The sequence below is a fragment of the Phoca vitulina genome, unplaced genomic scaffold, assembly GCF_004348235.1.
Source record: "Phoca vitulina isolate PV1807 unplaced genomic scaffold, GSC_HSeal_1.0 scaffold58, whole genome shotgun sequence".
Classification (NCBI taxonomy): domain Eukaryota; kingdom Metazoa; phylum Chordata; class Mammalia; order Carnivora; family Phocidae; genus Phoca; species Phoca vitulina.
The window spans coordinates 9,788,051-9,798,176 of NW_022589761.1; positions in this window are offsets into that span (position 1 = coordinate 9,788,051).

A 10,126-nucleotide genomic window follows, 5' to 3' on the forward strand; every position below is an offset into this window, starting at 1 on the left:
CTCTCTCTCTCTCTCTCTCTCTCTCTCTCTCTCTCTCTCTCTCTCTCGTCTCTGTGTTTCTGTCTCCCTCCCTCTCTCCCTCCCTCCCTCCCAATCTCGCTCTCAAGAAGAAAAAAACTCACAATTATTTACATAAAGCTTTATTACATCAGACTGTAACCAAAGGACCCCAGTTCAAACTTTGAATCTTGCCATAAACTTTGAATAAATAATAGTGTTTTTTTTTTCTTTTTTGTACTGTAATGTTTATTTTTAAATTCTTTTTTCCTGGCATGATTTTATATATATGAGGCTCAAGAAAAGAAAATGTTCACTCTGCATTTTTTTGTGTGGCCATTAATATTGTTCGTTTCATTTTCTGATTATTACTGGAAATAATTTTGTCATATAAGGCATGAGGGCACTTGGCAGGCTTCTGTGATATCCTGTTGGATCCGGAAGGGTGTAGTGTGATTTAGGAATGGGGGGAAGGGGGGGGTGGGTTCCAGGGGAAACAGGGGGAGGCTGGAGGCCAGGCAGGGACCCAGGTGGGACAGGCCCTGGGGTCCCCGCCACTGAGAGTCTCATTAACACTGGACACCACAGAACACAGTGTCTGGTTGGCTTGGGGAGAGAGAGGGGAAAGGCCAAGGAGAGCTGGCTGCATCGGCAGGCCTTGTGTCTGGACCAGATGACTCAGTCTAGGGGGTTGTGAGTAAAGAAGTAAGGGCAGGTCAGACCGACCCCCTGCTGTTAGAGCTTCCTGAGCACATTCCTAACTCACTGGGTCCTCAGAGCACCCACCTTATTGATGGGAAACTGAGGCCCAGAGAGAGGAGGCCCCAAGCTGGAGAGAGTGGGACTGGAGCCCAGGTCTCCTGCCTAACCCCCTGCTTGGAAATCTTATTAAGTTCAGGGCTTAAATCACCTCTGATTATCGCTTTCTCTTCCATTAGGAAAAAAAAAAAAAAAGTACAGAAACATAAAAACCAAACACACATGACTACAAAGCCAGTGGCATTTTTGGAGTGGTAGAAGTCTCATGAATCCTGCTTCTGATGGTCATTAACATGACTCTGCTTCTGTCAAAACTCAAAGAACTGTATACACACACACACACACACACTCGACTTTCACTGTTTGTAAATAAGAATATTAAAAAACCAAGAACAGAGGTGTGATTCTTGATCTCAGGGTCCTGAGTTCAGGGCCCACCTTGGGAGTAGAACTTACTAAAACAACAACAATCAAGAACAAATACAATGAATGGCTATAAGAAATGTATTGGGAGAGTTGGAAGAGCAAGCTACTCTTATCATGGGGTCCTGTGTTTGAGCCCCACTTTAGGGGTAAAGATTACTAAAAAAAAAAAAAACTTAAAAAAAAGAAATATGTTAATTTTGTTAGGTATGATTAGGCATTGTAGTTATGTAAGGAAATATACCCCCCCTTTTTGATGCTCATTGTATCATTTAAATGAATGTGATGTCTGTCTCTTGTATTTTTTTTTTTTTAATATTGGAAACAATGGGGAGGGGAAAGAGGATGAAATGTCAGAATGTTGATGGTTCTTGAAGCTGGGTGATGGGCCCATGTGGGTTTACTGTCCCTCTGTTTTTTTGTATCTGGAAATGTTCATGATCTCAGTTACAATTTTTGAAAATAAAAAAGAAGAGCTTCGGGGCACCTGGCTGGCTCAGTCGGTGGAGAGGATCTTGGGGTTGTGAGTTAGAGCCCTATGTTGAGTGTAGAGATTACTTAAAAATAAAATCTTAGGGGTGCCTGGGTGGCTCAGTTGGTTAAGTGACTGCCTTTGCCTCAGGTCATGATCCCAGGGTCCTGAGATCGAGCCCCACATCGGGCTCCCTGCTTAGTGGGGAGTCTGCTTCTCCCTCTCCCACTCCCCTGCTTGTGTGTGCGCTCTCTCTCTGTCAAATAAATAAAATCTTTAAAAAATAAATAAAATCTTAAAAAATAATAATAGTTAACATTTCTTTAAAAAGTTTGCTGTCCATTAAGCATAGTTTGGAAAATATAGAAAACTAGAAAGATAAAGATACTTTGCCTGCAAATCCCACATCACTATTGTAGTTAACATTTTGATGTATTTCCACTGAGTCCTTTCTATTTTATTCAGGCTTTAAGAAAATGTGTGTGTGTGTGTGTGTGTGTGTGTTTTACATAACTGTGTGAGCGAATTGTTTATACAGCCCTACTTTTTCCCTTCTTAAAACGTAAGCTGTTCCCCTGTTAAAACATCTTTGTATAAACACAATTTCTAATGTTTGCACGATGTTTACTCAACGAGGCAGCGTTGCCAGACATTGAAGCTGTTTCCAATTTCCTCCCATTATAAATAATGCCGCGATCCACATCCTTGTACATCCCAGAAGCGGGATTCCTGGGCCAAAGGGTGCGGACTCTGGCAGCTCAGACAAAATCTCCGTAGAGTTTCTGCCTGACCCGAAGCTGAAATGACCTCATTCGGTTAAAGTGAGATCTCACTGCTATTTGTTATTTCCTAAAGGTTTGATTCATGACTCAGGTTCATGAAAGGATGTCTTTTTTTCCACTTGCAGGAAACAGAAATCCATTCACACTAGCTTATGTCAAAAGGGGGTTGCATCAGTCAGCAAGTAAAGTGAACATTCAGCCTGGACTATCTCGCTAGGTCGATTGCTGAGATACAAAATATTTCTGTTTTGGTTGGTAAATCATGCTGCCTTGAGGCTCGCAAATGTCCCTCACCATGACCACTCCAACTGCCCTGGTCCGTCCCCCAGAGCTTCCCAGACCTTCCCACAATGCAGCAAGAAAAGTGTCACTGTCTTGCACAGCAGTGAACCATACTGACTACTCGGTGCCCAAAGTACTGGTTGTTAAAATTTTTGATTAGTCTCATGCAAATAACAGAAAAGCTGACTCAAATGGCTTACGCTATAAAGGGAATTTGTAACTGGAAAATCCACCCCTTGGGCTGGCTACAGCTAAAGTAAAGTTGAGACAATAGTTCAGCAATGTCACCGAAGACCCTATTTCTTTTCATCCCCCCGCCCCCATCTTTTCCTGTGGCAGCTCCCAAGATGGCTGCCAGCAGCCTTCCAGCCACTGGGAACCTCGTTCCTATTCTGAAGGTAAAGGAGAGCACCTCTGGCTCAGATTGCCCTGCCCAAGTAATGAGGCTGACTCTGACTGGCTGGCCGAGGTCACATGACCCTGCCAGATCTAGTCACATGCCCATCTCACAGCCAATCGCTGTGGCCTGGGAGAGGCGGGGAGCGGAACGCCCAGATTGGCCGAGCCAAGTCACGTGTTCCTCACTGGCAAGGTGAGTGGTTAACCCCAGCTGCTGAAGCAGCTGCTGGGGTTCAAATTCCCTTTTTTAGCCAATTCCCGCTGTTTTCTGTGCCCTGTTTCCCATCTGCGAAACGGAGATAATAATGAGGTTCTCCTCCTAGGGTTGTTGTGCAGATTAAATTAGTTGGTTAATGCCAAGCACTTAAAATGGTGCTCAGACAGAGAAAGCACTTAAATGTTATCTGCTGTTGCTGTCATTATATGATCAGTTTCAGCTCTGGAGGCTGCAATTCTCTGCAAGCTACTTATTTTCTGCACTCCACCCTCTTTCTAGTTACTATTGCTGGGTAACAAATCACTCCAAAAACATAATGGCTTAAAACAATAGTCAGCCTATTATCTCTCACCATGTCTGTGGTCAGATTTGGGGGAAAGATCCAGCTGGGCAGTTCTGGCTTGGGCTCTCATATGGTTGCAATCAGTTGGTGGCTGAAGCTGGGACAGAGAAGCAGCTGGGGGCTGGGTGGGCAGCTCTCTCTCCCCATGTTGTTTCAGGGCTTCTCCACATCATCTCTCCGCATGTATGGGTTTGGGCTTCCTCACAAGGTAGTGGCCCCAGGGCATTTGGAATTCTGACCCAGCATCTCAGGCCCCGAGGGTGAGTGTTTCACAAAAGAGTCGGAAGTCAGAATACAACCCTCACTTCTCAATGAGAAGGGTGTCCGGGTTCTAGGGAAATATGCCTGATGGAAAACCTTGTTACAGCCATCTTTGGAAATTACAATTTGGCTCCCATCTTGGTACTAACTTAAAACCCACCCCTGTCCCAACAGTGCCCAGTACCGTCCACCGGGGTCATGGCCTCCACGTCCCAATTCTAAATGGAAATTGTTTATTGAGAAGTTTCAATGCCTGGGGATCAAAACATGACAGTTTCCTTTTGTTTTTTAGTTACTGCCCCCACCTACTCTCCATGTTAATTTCTTTTTTTCCTGCTGGATAAAGGCTGTAGGGAACCTTAATGACAATTTCACCAGACTCTACTGTTTCTCTCATTTTCGTTCATTTCGTTTTTATAGTTTTTCTTGAGTATGGTTGACACACAATATTCCATTAGCTTAGGGTGTACAATATAATGATTGAGCATCTCTGTAGGTTACACTGTGCTCACAAGTGTAGCTGCTGTCTGTCACCCCGGAACGTTATTACAGTATCATTGACTACATTCCCTATGCTGTATTTTTTTTTTTTTTAAAGATTTTATTTATTTATTTGACAGAGAGAGAGACACAGCGAGAGAGGGAACACAAGCAGGGGGAGTGGGAGAGGGAGAAGCAGGCTTCCCGCAGAGCAGGGAGCCCAATGCGGGGCTCGATCCCAGGACCTGGAATCATGACCTGAGCCGAAGGCAGACGCTTAACGACTGAGCCACCCAGGCGCCCCTTTATGCTGTATTTTTTATCTCCATGACTTATTCATTCCCTAACTGGAAGTCTGTACTTCCCACTCCCCTTCACCCATTTGCCCATCCCTCCATCCCTCCACCCCTCCTCCCCCTGGCAACCATCAGTTTGTTCTTTGTATTTATAGGTGTGAGTCTGCTTTTTGTTTTTTTGTTCATTTGTTTTGTTTTTTAGATATCACAAATGAGTGAAATCATATGGTATTTGTCTTTATCAGTCTGATTTATTTCATTTTCATTCATTTTAAAACAGAGCCTTGGATACTACATCTTTGTATGGAATGATCGCTCAGGGTTTTGGGTGTGAAAATGGTATTGTCATTCTGGGAGCGAATATGCTTGTTCTTAGAGAATACATAGTCTTTAGGAGCCAAGACTCAGGATGGTTCAGCAAAGATCATGTGTGTGTGAGCATGTGTGGGTATTGAGAGAGAGAGAGGAAACAAATAGCGTGGAATGTTAGCAACTGCTGATTCTAGGTGGAGGATAGGAGGGAGTTTGTGTACTATTCTCATAACTTTTCCATAGATTTAAAAATTTTTTTTAAGATTTATTTATTTATTTTAGAGAGAGAGGAGAGAGGAGGGGCAGAGGCAGAGGCAGAGAGAGAGAGAATCTTCAGCAGACTCCCCACCGAGCATGGAGCCTGAAGCGGGGCTCAATCCCATGACCCTGAAATCATGACCTGAGCCAAAACCAAGAGTCAGCCGCTTAACTGACTGAGCCACCCAGGCACCCCTAAATTTTTTCATAACAAATATTTGAGGGAAAAAAAAAAAACTTCTGCTAAAACCTGATTCAGAGTTCATGAGGGGAGAGAAAGGTCTTGTTACTCTAGGGAACTTGGCCTTTTCCTTTCCTTCCAAACAGGCTGGCACTTCCTTACTCTGCTCCATCTTTTTTTGGGGGGGAGGGGGTTTGCTGGAAGTTGGGCCAGACTTGTGTCCACTCAGTGAATTCTTTGGGTAGGTGGCGGGTTCCAATTGTGGAGACCTTGAACTTAAGCTAATGGGGTAGTTGGCCACTTTGGGACTTAGTAGCAATTCTGGTGGTCCTGGAAAAATCCAGTTCAACATCCTCTTACAGAAGTAAGAGGAAGAAGGACAGAGACTCTAGCTGATTCTCTATAGCCAACAGCTGTGATTCTCACCCAGGGGCAGTGGCTGGGCAACATTTGGAAATTTGTGGAATCATTCTGTGACTGTCACAGTGACTTGGGAAAGGTTTGCTGTGGGCAGCTGTTCTGGAACTTTCTCATCTCAGGATCCTTTTCTTATAGGTATTGAGGATGCCAAAGAACTTTTATTTACGTGGGCTACAACTACTGATAGTTACTGTATTAGAACTTAAAACAGAGAATTTTTTTTAAAGATTTTTATTTATTTACTTGACAGCAGGAGTGAGCACAAGTAGGGGGAGCGGCAGAGAGAGAGGGAGAAGCAGGCTCCCCGCTGAGCAGGGAGCCCAATGATGCCGATGCTGGGCTTGATCCCAGAATCCTGGGATCATGACCTGAGCTGAAGGCAGATGCTTAACTACTGAGCCACCCAGGCAACCCAAAACAGAGAATTTTAAATATAGGAACCTGAGGCGGGGCGCCTGGGTGGCTCAGTTGTTAAGCGTCTGCCTTCGGCTCGGGTCATGATCCCAGGGTCCTGGGATCCCGCATCGGGCTCCCTGCTCCGCGGGGAGACTGCTTCTCCCTCTCCCACTCCCCCTGCTTGTGTTCCCTCTCTCGCTGTGTCTCTCTCTGTCAAATAAATAAATAAAATCTTTAAAAAAATAAAAATAAATAAATAAATCAAAAATAATTAAAAAAAAAAAGAACCTGGGGCGCCCGGCTGGCTCAGTCGGTAGAGCATGCAGCTCTTGATCTCAGGCTCATGAGTTCAAGTCCCATATTCCATGTAGAGATTACTTTAAAAAAATAGGTAAATAAAAATAAAATGAAATCCTACTTCTAAATAAATAAATAAATAAATAAATAAATAAATAAATAAATAAAATATAAGAACCCACAAGCACACATTCCATGAGTGAAATAAGCTAAAAAACATATTGATATTTTTATGGAAATAGTTTGAACTTTGTGAATATGATGTCTCTGGGACCTCCCCAGGGGACCCTGAACCAAACTCTGAGACCTGCTCTAAAGGTCTTCAGATGCCTGGGATGGCTAGGAATGCTGGATGCGCTGTAGTGTGTGGGACGGTGCTGCCCCAAGGTCAAAAGTGCTCCTTTGGATGGTGTCCCTTTGGTCCAGTTACCTGTGGCCTTGGTCCCTTATGTACAAACAGAACTGGGGGGGGGTTCCCTGAACACCCTGTCTAAAATCACACCCCATAGGGCACCTGGGTGGCTCAATTGGTTGGGTGACTGCCTTCGGCTCAGGTCATGATCCCTGAGTCCCGGTATCAAGTCCCACATCGGGCTCCCTGCTGGGTGGGGAGTGTGCTTCTCCCTCTGACCCTCCCCCGTCTCATGCTCTCTCTCACTCTCTCTCTCTCTCTCAAATAAATACATAAAATCTTTTAAAAAAAAATCACACCCCATCACTTTTTTTTTTTAAAAAAAAGATTTTATTTATTCATTTGAGAGTGTACACACACACACACACACACACACACATACGAGCCCAGGGAGGAGGGGCAGAGGGAGCGGGAGAAGCAGACTCCCGCTGAGCAGGGAGCCCTGGTGCGGAAGCTCAGATGTGGGGTTCACTCCCAGGACCCTGAGATCACAACCTGAGCCGCAACCAAGAGTCCGATGCTTAACTGATTGAGCCCCCCAGGCGCCCCTCACCCCATCACTTTCTATCCCTTCCACTGGTTTACTTCTTTTCATAACACTTCATAACGCTCAACCAGCCATTGTATCACACATCTACTTGTTTATTTCTTTATTTTTTATCCTCTCATTAAAATATCAACTCCAGCAGAGCAGGATTTTTGTTCTCCCCCCACCCCCCACTGCTCTATCCCTAGATCCTAGGGTAGTACCTGGCACTTGTTTTTTTTTTTTTTTTTTTTTAAGATTTTATTTATTTATTTGACAGAGACAGAGATAGCAAGAGCAGGAACACAAGCAGGGGGAGTGGGAGAGGAACAGGTTTCCCGCTGAGCGGGGAGCCCGATGCCGGGCTCGATCCCAGAATCCCGGGATCATGACCTGAGCTGAAGGCAGACACTTAACGACTGAGCCACCCAGGCGCCCTGAGTGCCTGGCACTTGGAAAGCACTCAATAAACATTAAATAGTTTTGAATGAATGGATGAGCACATGGACATATTTTCCCATTAGCCATTGCCCCAGCCAGACTTTGGCTTCCCTGAGGGCAGAGGCTGTGTGTGTCATTGTGTATTCTCAGCACCTAACATCTGATGGAAGCAAGTATTCAGCAAATGCATGTAAAATGAAGAAAAGGCTACATACGTGAGGGAAAGGAGATCAATGGCTGCCTGGGGCTGGGCGTGGGAATGGGGAGTGACTGCAGATGGGCCCAAGAAATCTTTTTAGGATGATGAAAATGTTCTAAAATTGGAGCGTGGTGATGGCTGTACAACTCTGTAAAGTCAACCCCAAATCATGACAGCACTTAAAACGGGTGAAATTTTTGATATGTAGATTATACTTCAATAGAACTATTTTTAAGTATTTAATTTTTAATTTTTTTTTTTATTCGAGAGAGAGAGTGGGAGAGCATGAGCAGTGCGGAGAGTCAGGAGGAGAGGGAGAAGCAGACCCCCTTCCCCCCTCCCCCGCGGAGCAGGGAGCTGGATGCGGGGCTCCATCCCAGGACCCCGGGATCATGACCTGAGCCGAAGGCAGACTGAGCCACCCAGGCACCCCTCAATAAAGCTATTAAATCAAAACAAAGCAAAATGTGTGTTGCGGGAGTAAGTGAATGCTCCCTAAGAGGTGCCTCGCAGGTCATCCGAGCCTTACTCTGTGCCCTGATTGTGGAGGCACCGTGGTGACCCAGACGGCCCTGTCCTTGCCTTCACAAGCCGACAGTGACAGCCGGGGGGAGGAAGGGGTGTAGAGAGCAAAATGGAGTCTCTCATGTCAAGCAGCGGCCTGGGTCAAGCCATGACACAAGCAGTTAAGGTACCGCAGCTAGGAGATATCGCGGGGACCAACATCAGCTGACACCCCAGAACTGATAAGGAGCAGAACCAGAGCAGGTCTGCAGAGACCCAAAACCGATTAAATCCCTTTAAAAAGGTTAGGATTTTGGCAGCAAACTGTCAGACTCTTCAGACCTGACCCCTCTATGTTTGACCACTTAAAAAAGGCAACTGTCACCGAAGGTTCTTGCCCGATTGATCTCCGGACAGAACCGAGACCCTTCATGGCTTGAACATCAAGCAGTAAGTGCCAAGAGCTGACCTGGGCCGGACAGAGGCCTTATCTTAGCTGCGCGCCCACAGACTGACTTTGCTTTTGGTTCGTTCACTTCCTGCACACCTCTGTTATCTTGTTTGTTGTGCGGGCTTGTCTTCTGTCCTGCTTTGTGCGCTGTGTCAGAAGCCAAATTTAATCACATGGTGAATTGTCATTGAGTTTGGAATCCTGAACCTGCTCCATAATTGCGATTTAACTTTGCTTTATGATTGAATAGAGCTGACACTGCGGAAAGGCACGCTTCGTGTGTGCGCCTTCATAGGTGCTCAGGACAGGGGGCCAGGCCCGGGAGGCACCGGCAGGGTGGTCAAGGAGGAGCTGGAGGAATGGATGATGGGAGGAGTCAGGGAGCACTTCCTAAAGGAGCAAACGGCTGATCCAGAGCCTGCAGAATGTTGTTCATGACTGCGACGCCAATTTTTTTTTTTATGCATGCATGCATGTATGTCTGCATTTTAACGCCTTTTCTGCCTTAGCATCGGTCCTGCGGGTCTCTCCTTCCGAGCCCGGGATCGGGCTTGCCGCGAGTTCCCGAGGACAGGGCCACAAGGGGGAGCTGCTCCCCCGCGCTCGCGCTGATCCCCGCGGCCTTGCGGGAGCCGGAGGTCTGGCGGGGGCTCTGGAGCGCGGGGGTTGCTTGGGGGTGGGGGTGGGGGCCTTTCCGCAGAGACCCCGGCCGCAGAGGCGGCGAGAGGCGCGGGGCCCCGGGGAGCCGCAGGGCGCCGGCGCGGTGGGGTCCATTCCCCCGGCTCGGGGGCGGGGCGCCCCTCGGCTGCGGCGCAGGGCGGAGCCTTTCAAAGAGCCCCGGGGCAAGGGGCGGGGCGCTAAGGCACTGGCGCGCGTGGAACGTTCCGAAACAGCCCTCGCTACCCCCCTGGTGCCTGAAGAGAAGGCATCGCGAGGGGAGGAAGCCTCCAGAAAGCACGGGGAGGAGCACACGTGGCTTATTCCCCGAGGGGCGCGCGGCGGGGCGCGGGGAGCCGCG